A 12,140-nucleotide genomic window follows, 5' to 3' on the forward strand; every position below is an offset into this window, starting at 1 on the left:
ATTGATTTTCAGTGGTTTAACAAATTAAAGATTTTTATGTTCTCACCTCCAGGACAACATTTATTTTTGTTCACTGATTCACAGTTAACTTTGATATAGATTTGGCAAACAAATAACAGGTAAAAAAATCTCATGTCCTAAATGTTGCTACTATTGCTAGCGTTAAAAGACTAATATAGTTCCATTAATGCAAATTTGGTGTAGAAGATCTTCTGTTGGAGTAGAAGATCTTCTGTTGGAGTAGAAGATCTTGAGTGGCCTGCTATAATGACCTGCTAACTGCAACCACCACATAAATAGTTAGGAACCAACAGACAAACCATCAGAACAGGCCACTAGTAAGTCAATAAAACTTTGACAAAGTGAATACATTTGCAGAGAAATGTATCCAGTTTCCTGGTTTATAATGTATTTCTGTATGAATGAGGCAAAAACATAAAATCTAAATTCTGTGAACCCTTATGTTTTTATTTTCCAGCTTTCTTTCACACATCTTCAACAGTTTAATGCTGACAAAGGCAACAGCAAGAAACATTTTTTTACAGTGACAAAAAAAAAAAAAAAAAAAGGGTTGGACTGCAATTAATACAAAAACTTTTGCTACACTGGCCTTGGGTCTTTAATTGCCACAAACAGTTTTGCACGCATGTTTGCATCAGCAAACATCTGATAACCTCGACCATACTCAAATCAAATTATAATGACTGAACCCAAATGAGCTCACTCATTTTTAAGTCTGGTTTCTCTTAAGGTTTCCTCCACATATCTTCTCAGGAGGTTTTTCTTTTCTCTAGCTTCTGGCTTGCTCATTAGAAATAAGCTTGTAGGGAAATTATTTGTAATCTATTTATTTCTGCAAAGCTCTCTTTTGTTAGAAGTGCTAGACAAATAAAAGTGAATTGAATTGATTGGTGATATAATACAATATGGTCAGTCCATTTATTCATCCAGTGGATGCTTTATTGGTCTACTAAAGTGATTTTTTGGCTTGGCCCACTTGGCTTTGGGCAGACATTGTCTGTTAGTTAAAAGAGGTTTGACACCACTGGTCTACACTGATAAAGTAGACCAGATGTCTCTACATTTACAAGAAAACACACTCATTCAAAGAACAGTACAGCTGTGCAGACTAAGAAAGCCCAGATTTTCTCCGTAATTTAATCAGGTTTAATTCCCAACCATCAGCCAGCTCACCAACCAGGGAGGGTGAAAGCTATCATGTCCTTCCTCTGAAAACCAACCAACCTCATCTTTTCAAACTGTTACTCATACAGTGTCAAGGGACAGCATAACACTCACAGAGGAGAGCATTATCCAGTCCCTTCCACGTGCATGAGCTCACATACACACATGATTTTCTAGTGTCACTATGATTGATAGAAAGGAGAAAGAAAGCCAAAAGTTCTCCCAAAGCATAGCCAATTTATTTATTTTTTGCTTTTCTGGCCATAGATTGTTGTGGCATCCTAAGGATTCGACCCAAGCTCATAGGATGAAAGAAAGTTGTGTGTATTCATAATGATAAGCACGTTCTCATACATCTTATTTGCTTAAAATTAAAATTGTATAAATTAATTGTCATTTTATAATTAAAATGCGTTGCAAAATATATTCCAGATGCAAGAATTTCATCACAGTACAAGACATTTCATTCAGAGAAATGCACCATGAGAATATGGATATTTTTAGTAAGCTCTGGGACCAACTTTATTCATGAGGAAAAAAAAAAGAATTTACGAAAAAAGTGTTGGAAAGACATGACATTCTCAGTGTCTCTAAAAACCTATACCCATGCATATGGCTCTGTTATTCTGTTATTACCAGACAATAGATTTCGTATAATTAAAAAAATAAGAAAATAATAATTACTATGCTATTTCTATTTCCTGTGATTTTTCTCATAGATTGTTTCAAATTCCCCACGGCAGCACACCAGGATTTTGAAATTGACACCGTTTGTACAAGGTGACTGACATCAGAGTGTATACCATTGTCCAGTGTGAAAGGGTTAAAGAGGGTCAGGCGAGGTTAAAATGGCAAATGAGCCTATTAATCTAGAATGACGGCTAACCTCCTTCCGTCCAGAGGGCAAAGCCGATTCGCCGGCAGGTCTGCATACAGGCCGAGGCAATGAGAGCTGGCCGTGGTGATTGGAATGCAAAAAAGGAAGTCTGATTTATGCAACAGGGTGAAAACAGCTAGCACCTTACCTTACTGAGCTGTCATATCAGAAACCCCTTCTTCCCTGCTTGTCTTTATAATTGTCTGAAAGTACAAAAGAAAACTATTAGATAAAAATATGAAAAAAAAAGTTATATACACAATATAGAAAATAAAAAAATAAAAAATAAAATACAAATTAATAAATAAATAATCCTGACAGCTCCATATGCCTAGAAAGAAAGTGTAGGAGTGTGTTTGCTATGGAATCTGGGTCCTCTGGGAGGCCAGCAACAAAGAAGTAATGTAGGAGGCTTTATATTGTGCCAAACACTATTTCCTGTCGCTTGTAAAGAAGAGGCGAGATGATTTGTTGTACTGAAGTCTAAGTGACAATAACAGCCATAGAGACTAAGTCAGTCTAGCGGCTGCCAAGTCTTCCACTGGTTCTGCCTGACTGCTTCGTGTGCGTGATGTTATAGATGCCTTTCCATCACTTCGTAATCTTTGGAGATAGCATAAAAGGAGGGCAGTTTAAGTGGTTAACGGCGAACAACAGCATGCTGTTTATTCACCTCCTGCTGCTGCTTTCTCAAATGGGATAACTTTCACAACTATTGCTCCTGTTTCCTCAACAGAGACAATTCCAAAGCCAAATTGGTCTGAACAGCAATACCAATAAGGATCGATCTTATCTGAGCCTTTGTTTTTTTCTGTTTTTTTAGACCACTGGGGCGGTGAAGAGAATTTGGAGCTGGTCCTCCAAGTTTCACTCATATGAATATATAAACTGTATAAAATGACTGACTGGTTTTACTCTAACAACCATAGGCACGTATTTAAAGCTATAAATAATCAGAATTGGGCCAAATGTGTTTACTTGTTTGAAGTTCCTAAAAAAAGCTTAATCACAAAAAAAAAAAAAGCCAACATATCATTGTAGTAAGTAGTGGTTGTAGTACAAATATTGGTTAAAGTAAAATTACTGATCTGAAAATTTTGCTCATTTTAATATGTCTACAAATGACACAGCTAATCCAGAAATGTTCTCTAACAAAGATATGCAATTGTAAATAATTAGTGAACTATGCTGATTAGTGAACATCTATTATCATTAAAATGGCTAGCATAGTTAAATGCTATGGAGATTTCTGCAGTTTGTTGGTTGCTACTGTTCTTTCACACGCGGGGTGACGTCACAACCAGAAAGCTATAAACGCATTTGTGGTGGAGCCAATGCTAGCTTCTGCAATTGAATGGAGTGCTGCAGGAAGTGTGGCCTGGAGATGCAGCGACTCGTTTCCTAAGGGAACCAGGGTTACATGCGTAACCTAGCGACATTCCCTTTCAGGAATTCAAGCAACGTCAACAGTGTTGCAAATGTCTTGGAGAAAAGCTCCAGAGGAACAGGCCTTTAGAGGCTGCCACACTCCACACATCTGCTCTGACTTTTTCCACAACTCTGTCCTGTGGATGTATGCCGGTTAAGCTTCTCCTGGTCAGGGACCTGAAAGGGATGAGGATAGAATGCCTGCAGCATGACGGGTCATGTCGGATCTGAAGGCACTATAGGAACATACCCCTGTCTGGGGTAGAGAAAGCTCCAGGAGAGATGGAAAGGGCCTGAAGGTCCCCAACCCTCTTTAGGGAGGCGATGGCCAGAAGAAAGACAGTCTTGACTGTCATAAACCTTAAAGGCACCTCAGGTAAGAGCTTGAAGAGAGGCTTAGACAAAGCCTCTAAAACAACGGCCGGGTCCCACACAGGCACTCTAGGGTGCACCCGGGCCCCTTAGAAACATCACTAATAGGTGCTTCCCCAGTGACTGCTGAGCAAGCGAAGTATAATAAGCCGCAATAGCCAACACGTAGGAACTCTGAAGGAACTCCAGCACTGAACCGACCGGGCAGTTACAGTTATTTCCTCATGAAGGGGGCATTCGATTGGAGAATGGTCTCTACTACTGTACCCTCAAGGGTCACAGTCTCCATAACTCTGTAGAGGCCAGAACCACAAAGAGCGAGAGCGCCCTTTTCGAAGAGGTCCACGTGCGGCTACAGTGCGAGCAGTTGACTCCCTCGAGAATGAGAATGCTCTACTCCCAGGCAGGCTACACAAAAGCTGTGTGTGTCCCCACTGAAAAAAAAGTGGGAAAGCCTGAAAGACCGCTTGCCTTTATATATATATATATATATATATATATATATATATATATATATATATATATATATATATATTCTTCTACTCACTGATCACACTGTACTACACTGATCTCTCCGGCTGACAAAGACATACAGAGTGCTACCTGAACAACGTTGTGATATCACCCTGCCAGAGATGTTGCGCCATTCCTTTGGACAGATTTCACACGTGTTTTGGAACATGAACACCGAAGGTGTTCTCAAAGCGTATTTGACGCAGCTTGAGTTCCTGAAAGGAACTTAATTTTCCTTCCTGAGTGAACTATTACTTTAAATGGCAATTTCCAAACTAGGGCACATGGTCCATAGTTGGCCCATAAACTTTGATTTAGCCTGCTATGCTAAAGATGAGACAAAAAATATCACTAACAGATCTTCATTTCCATTTTTAAGCTGCAAAACATGCAAATTTAAATTAATCTAAGTGAATTTTGCTTGTTTTTTTTGTTTGTTTTTTTATTTGGTGTACATGCATACATCCTTTAGCTTTCCCAAAGAATGGCATCAAGAAAATTTTCTTTAATGCAACATTTACTTTTAGCCTACAGCCCAAAATTATGTTTGATTTATAGCCCTTCATGGTATAAAAATTTTGGGGACCTCTTGTTTAAATAAATGTTAACTGTAATAAGTAAAATAATAAATTAACAATTTTGCCTGTGAATATTCAGGAGAGGCTGAGCAACAAAACAACTCATCCTCTCTTTTAAAGATGCGACATTCTGCCTTTTACATATCAGTTACAGTTAAAAACAATTTTTTGGTTCAATAGAAATAGTATCAATCAATTTACTTTATTTTACCTTAAAACATTAAACAGAATTGATAACTTAAATTATATCCACTAAAATGAGTGTTTGGAAAAAGGATGGTATTGTCCTTTTCATTTTGCAGTGCATTAATGTGCCAGACAGCTGACAACTTAAACCAGGCATAGAACAACAAGAATGGACAGAGACAGAGCAGGCCAATTAAATTGCAGAACAGTGCTAACTGCTAAAGAATCTAATAACCTATGCACCTGAGATGGCCAGTAACCCATGCTGAAATTGCCTGGATGCGAGTTCATTTACATCTAAACGATCAATACAAGATAAATATGTGAGATCAATTTGTGTGCTTGGTGTGTGTGATTTGGTAGCATCATAATAAAATACCCCCCACCCGAGTAGAAGAATAAAGATATATTTATTGGTTAACTTACATTTACAGCATTTGGCAGATGCCTTTATCCAGAACAACTCACATTTATCTCATTTATACAACTTTCTCAGGTGCCCAGAAGTAGCAGCTTGGTGTGGCTGTGTCAAGAATCACCAGGCAGCAGAAACCAAGAGTAAAACTAAGTAGTTTTATTGAATCTACAAAAGTCAATCAAAAGAAACTAAGAAACTAGAGTGCAAAGAACAAAGAACTTAATTGGAACGGGCATAAGGCGGGGCACAAGGCCACACAGCAAGGAGTCCAGGCAATCTAGAGTAAGTAAAGTGATTGGACGGCAAGTGAAGGGAGAGAGAGCTCTTTTAAAGGGGCTGATTAAGCGGAAACAGGTGCAGGTGATTAATAGGAGGGAGCGGCTGATCGTGAGGGGTGAGAGCTTGAGGAGGGCGTGGCTATTGGTTCTCTGACAGGCGGGATTTCAACTCAGATCTTCAGATCTAAAGTATGATGCCTTAATGCTACCACCTTCCTACTTCCTCAAAACATTTGTGTAGCTAGCTAGCTAATGGCTAACTTATACATGTTTCCACAGCATATTGGATGTCAAGCTGTGAAATGCTGATGTAATTTATAGAGTTTATATTTATATGTGTATATATTTTGCTGGTCATTTAATGTTTCATTTGAAACATTTTAAATTAAAGTATTTAAAATTTAGCACAGTACGTCAAATACAGTACTTATGATTCACATTTATTGTATGCATCTATACATTTGCACATACTGGCTTCAGGGTTTAAGTGCATTTTTGTAGACAGAGAAATTTAAATTAAATGTATTACAATTAAATGTATTATGTATAAAAAAAATTTAAAAAAGCACTAAGCATTCATTTTTTTCTCTGTGACACTACAGGTACAGTGAACTACGTACCAGATTGCAATAAGTACACACAGATTTTTTTTATTTGAATTGTTTTAAACTGAATTATTTTATTTTTTACAAAAGAAGTAAAAAAAAAGGCTACACAGGACTGTTGAATGTGAGGCCGTGGTGTAGGTGTCAGTAGATGTAATACGCGGTCTGCAAGGATAAATTTAGTATTATTGAATTCTGGAAATAAATCCATAAATAAATAATTAAGTAAAAAATAAATGCTGTTTTAGTAACAAAATGATTACAGATCAATGTAGAGAGACAATGAAAGGCTAGGACATCATGATGAAATTCAGATAGACTTGGTTTCACAAAACATGACAAGTAATGGGGCTACATTATTACAACTTTAATTAAGGACAGGGATGAAAATATTTGACATATATTTTATAAAATATATAATACTTATGGGCAAGTGATAGCTCAGTGGTTATGGTTCTAGATTATTGATCAGAAGGTTGGGGTTTCAGGCAGTAGTACTGCCAAGCTGCTACTCTTGGGACCCCTGAGCAAGGGCCTCAACTTTCTGTGCTCCAGGAGCGCTCTCTAATGGCTGACCACAGCTTCCTAACATCACTGGGATATGCAAAGGATGGAATTCACTGTGCACCTCCCTTTAACCTTCAATTAAAGAGTCTTTGAGTCAATTGATTTTTCTCGATTAAATTTTTTTTTTAAATGTTTTTTAAAACACCACAATTTTTTTTCTGTGACAGGAAAAAGGAAAAAAAAAAAATGTGTGGAACTGTTCTTAATTCTGCTGAAGAGAACCACAGCTAGCTCACTCTTAACACCAGAAGCAGTTGTTCAAACTGACAGATTCCTTTACAGTCATCCGAGCTCTCAAATCAATAGAGCACAGCAACGAGTGAAAGGTAGAACACCACTTTGAGACGAGCTGCCATAATGTGAGCTTAATTATTAATTGGCAATAGGAGTTTGATACAAAGTGATTGATCTGAGAATTGAACACGCTCCTTCCAAAAGCCGGCTGCATTAATCATTTACTTACAATGCATTAATTATGGCAGGGCCAGAGCCGGTACTGCATTGCGGCTGCTGGATTGAGAGAAAAAAGAAGAGAGCGCCGGTATAGGCACCTGAACGATGCTTGTAAAAATCAGCCTTTGTTTTACAACGCAACATCCGCAGCCTTGTTCTCATGGAGCATGACGTGGTGAAGGGACACAGAGACATCTGCTGAACGCTGTAAACAATGACAGCAGAATGAATACATTTGCTGCGTCGTGCTAGATTTTAATTTTGCCGTTCTGCCCATGAAGTACAAACAGCAGTAAAAATAACAAGATCATCAATTATCTCAAAATAACTGATTTAACCCTAAACAGTAAGTTACTAAGTCAAAATAATGAAGAGGCTTGAAATACCAGGGGATATTTTTTTCTTTCAAATTAACAAAAAAATAGGTCAATAGTACAGTCAAAGTTAGTGGATAACATATGAAAAAGAAAAGTATTAGGTAAAAAGGGTTTTTTGCTTTCTCAAGTGTAAGTTGAAATAATAATAAATGACAGTCAACTTAAAGAATTTTGAAGTGAAATACATTAAATCAAAAGATAACAAACAAACCGTGGTTTTTTTCTGTAAGAGGAAACACTCTTTTACACCATTCAAGGAAATTCTTATGTGATGAATCCAAAAAAATTCTATGAACTCTATAAAAGATGACTCAATTATAAAAACATCATTCAACATTACATTTTCACAGATACAAACAAACCTATGCATTGAAAATTTTCATAGATAAGAAAGTAGCTCACACGTCTGCCAGCCATTGTCACATGTGTGCACCATCCGCTGCAAGCAATTGTACAGTAGTAGTAGTTTCAAAACTAATAGCACTAACTGGTGCTGTTCTGACCACGTGTGTTACCATGTCTGCGACTTCATCATAAACAGCAAGTTAGAACAAAGAGCAAACATGAAATTCTGCATTGAACTGGCATATATGCCACAGAGACATGACATGGCATACGTTTGACATATGGCGACGCTTCAATTATTTACTAGAAGTGTTTTGAGTGTCTGCGCGCTTCAAGAGCAGAAGAACATCACTGGAAGAGCACAAAAGTTCAGGAAAACCTTCAACGAGCTCAAACCCTCGAAAATGATGAAACGATTCAACAACTTTCATTTCATCTTCTCCCGCTTATCCGTAATTCGGGTCACGGGGGCAGCAGTCTAAGCAGATTCCCCAGACACTTCTCCGTGTCCAGGGATCGGGCTGTCAAGGCCCCCGCCTTCGACTGCTGCCCAATCCTCTCAGCACCGGTCCCTTACAGTCCCTCCTGTAGGTGGTGAGCCCACGGGAAGGCGGCCCCACATCGCTCCGACGTCACGGTCCTTGGTTTATTTTTCTCATAAGGGTCCCCTGGAGCATAGAGGGTTATGGGCCTTGCTCAAGGGCCCAAGAGCGGCAGCTTGGCGATACCGGGGCTTGAACCCCCGACCTTCCGATCGGTAACCCAGCGCCTTAACCGCTGGAGCCACCACTCCCCTTGATTCAACAACTTGTACATGATTATCGCCAGAGAACAATACACATAATCTTACTTCCACCCTACTCTGTAGACTTTAACCTCTTCCTGAAGATGAAGATCTAGCTCAAAGGTTGCAGTTCATCTGCAAATTGCAGTAGGTGCATAGAAAAGAAGCTTAAAAACAAAGACTTGTAGTACACATTCCAGGAGTGGCAGGAACACTGGGAGCACTGTATTGCTGTGCAAAGGGACTATTTTGAAAATGTGTAAATGTAGGTAAATTAAGTTCTTTTTTGAAAAGTCTCAACATTTTTTTATACCACCTCATAAAGTGCTCCATTAAACCCAGAATGTCCGGAAGCAAGGGAAAAAGCAGCAGTGATGTGAAGGGGACTGCTCAGAAATGCAAAACAATAACCATGGAAACAAAAGAAAATTATTGAGATAAAAAAAAAAAACTTCTCAGTGTGTGGATGCAGTATCAGCATCTGCATCAGCTTTGAGTCCAGTCAGTAACTCTCTTCTTGTCTATTTACTCCATGTCAACCACTGTATACCAGCTGTTGTACTGTACTACCATGTTAAGGTACTGCAGGAGTAAAACGATTGCATGTACAGTATTATTGTGTGTTATTATATGCATTACATTGTATAATTGTGTCAAAGGTGTATAAAAGACACTTTGTTGGATTTTCAAACATTTACAAAACAGAACTCATTTGTAATATGGGGACTTGCTGTATAGTAGTAATTGTAATAAACTTTCTTTCAGCTTCTCCCATTAGGGGTCGCTACAGCGGACCATCCGAATGTTTGATTTGGCACATGTTTTAACGCTGGATGCCCTTCCTAACGCAACCCTCCCCATTTATCCGGGCTTGGGACCAGCACTAAGAGTGTCTGGGGATGGTTCCCAGACCAGGGATCGAACCCGGGCGGCATCGGTGAGAGCGCCAAATCCTTACCACTAGACCACCAGGGAACCTATAGTAGTACTTGTAATAATAAACATATTAGTAAATAATTATTAAAAAAAATGCATGATGTTCAGTAATAATAATACCCTCCTGCAAGTTTTCTAATCCTTCTTGAAAGCAATCTACTCAGACCTGAACCAATACCACATTGGATTTTTCGATGATCACTCATGAGCCAGTGATGAAACCTTGACAAATGGCCATAAACAAGCACAATCTCTTGTGATGAATCAAACTGGCAGAGCAGAAATACAATTTCGCTTAAGTGCCCATTTTTCACCAAATTAACATTTCACACATACTGTGAACATTTGTAAACATGGGAAGCGCAGGCCCTGAACATTTCCCCTGAATGTAATAAATCAAGTGAATCAAATGTTCCCTATTCCTGCAAGCAAACAAGATTTTTTTTATCACATCTTTTTTTTTACTTTATAAGCAAAGAGATGGATAAAATGTAAATCCCAGTGATGATTTATAAACCAGGATGTTTGTCACCAAATGATAAACCAAACCCTAGTGCAGTCAGGAACACATAAAAACTAATTCAACCGTGTCTCTGTATTATGTTGAATCTTCATGAACACTTCAGGTGGGACTAAATGTATTTACCGAAGAGTTATGAGAAACCAAACTTTGCAGAAATATTTGCATCTATGATAGTCATGGGAAGTACAGTCTCATTTTCCAGACAAATGAGCGCCTTGAAGTAAATGGCATTTAAATTCCACCATGGCGGTGATAAATTACTGTTCACCTGCATATTTAACTTTTCAATCGCTCCGATATCTGTGCATGAAATATACACTCTACTCTACCACAGCGCCCAGAGTTCTCAAATCTGTAAGTGTGGATTCATTTTCTTTCCTCTGACCTTAGTGCATTTCTTTATATTAATACAGTGGGTCTAATGTATTAGTATTTGTATAGCAACAGCTTGTTCATGGGGTCTGCTATGACATGTAACTGAATGAAATTATAAAAAGATACTTTTTTAAAGCTAATAATTTAAAGTAATGAGATTGAGAATAATAGAAATTGTTAATATGGTGTATATTTTCTTTTAGATGACATCTACCATTTATGGAGTGTGGCTCTAGTGTCAAAACATTGAGTGGGCTTTCTGCAGAGAAATTACACTCGTATAAACGTCATGCAATCTTTTTAAAAACTGTGATGTTTCTATAGCAACTGCTTATTCACAAGGCTTTCCGTGGCTATGGATACATTGATTGAACTGTATTTTCTGTTGGAATGGTTATTACGGCGAAGTAATGAGGCTGAGAATAATTGTTGCTTTTTCTTAGGTGATACTCAACGTTGGTGGAAGAAGTTTCCACTGTTAAAACAGTGAGTGAGTTTTGCTCTGAGAAACTATTCTTGGGAGAATTTGGTCACTGTCACAAAATGTACACAAAATGCAAGGTTCCTGACATACCTCGGGTTTTTAAGTCACGGTTCGGTTTAATTTTGGTATGGTTAGGGGAAAGAAATGCAAAACATAGCGCAGATGTTCTTATTACACATTAAGTTCTGTTCCCTTCCCCAGATCTTTACCTCAATACAATCCTGTCTCAGACGTCTCCAGACATTTCCTTAGACTGTATAGCTTTATTTGTGCTCTGACATGCACTGTTAACTGTGGGATCTTATGTAGACAGGTGTGTGCCTTTCCAAATCATGTCCATTCAACTGACTTTACCTCAGGTGGACTCCAATCAAGCTGTAGAAACATCTGAAGGATGATCAGTGGAAACAGGATGCACCTGAGCTCAATTTTTAGTGTCATGGCAAAGGCTGTGAATACTTATGTACATGTGATTTATTTATTTATTATTTTTTTTTTTTTTTAGGTTTTTTTATTTAAAAGATTTCTAACAATTTTTATTCACAATGTCATTATGGGGGATTGTTTGTAGGATTTTCAGGAAAATAATTAATTTAATCTATTTTGGAATAAGGCAAAAACATACATCCACAAATGTGGAAAAAGTGAAGCGCCGTGAATACTTTCTGGATGCACTGTACATACAGCGATCAAGCATAAGATCATGACCTTATAACATTATGACCAGTGAGTGAATAACACTAATTATCTCTTCATCATGGCACCTGTTAGTGGGTAGGATATACAGTATTAGGCAGAAAGTTAATATGTGATGTCTAGATGACTGGGTCAGAGCATCTTCAAAACTGCAGCTCTT

General features: G+C 38.1%; 2 long non-coding RNA genes across 2 annotated transcripts; one reads left to right on the forward strand and one right to left on the reverse strand.

Moving 5' to 3' along the window:
• Window positions 1-756: 756 nt before the first annotated feature.
• LOC310737281 lies at window positions 757-5,843 on the reverse strand. Its single transcript, XR_014536792.1, has 3 exons — window positions 5,566-5,843; window positions 2,211-2,265; window positions 757-2,111 (listed from the first exon to the last, which is right to left on the reverse strand). It is a non-coding gene; the product is annotated as an uncharacterized lncRNA (long non-coding RNA).
• A 4,833-nt stretch (window positions 5,844-10,676) lies between these two features.
• On the forward strand, window positions 10,677-11,778 carry LOC310737286. Its single transcript, XR_014536797.1, has 3 exons — window positions 10,677-10,779; window positions 11,244-11,290; window positions 11,486-11,778. It is a non-coding gene; the product is annotated as an uncharacterized lncRNA (long non-coding RNA).
• The last annotated feature ends 362 nt before the right edge of the window (window positions 11,779-12,140 follow it).

Source organism: Silurus aristotelis (assembly GCF_946808225.1).
Source record: "Silurus aristotelis genome assembly, chromosome: 14".
Lineage (NCBI taxonomy): Eukaryota > Metazoa > Chordata > Actinopteri > Siluriformes > Siluridae > Silurus > Silurus aristotelis.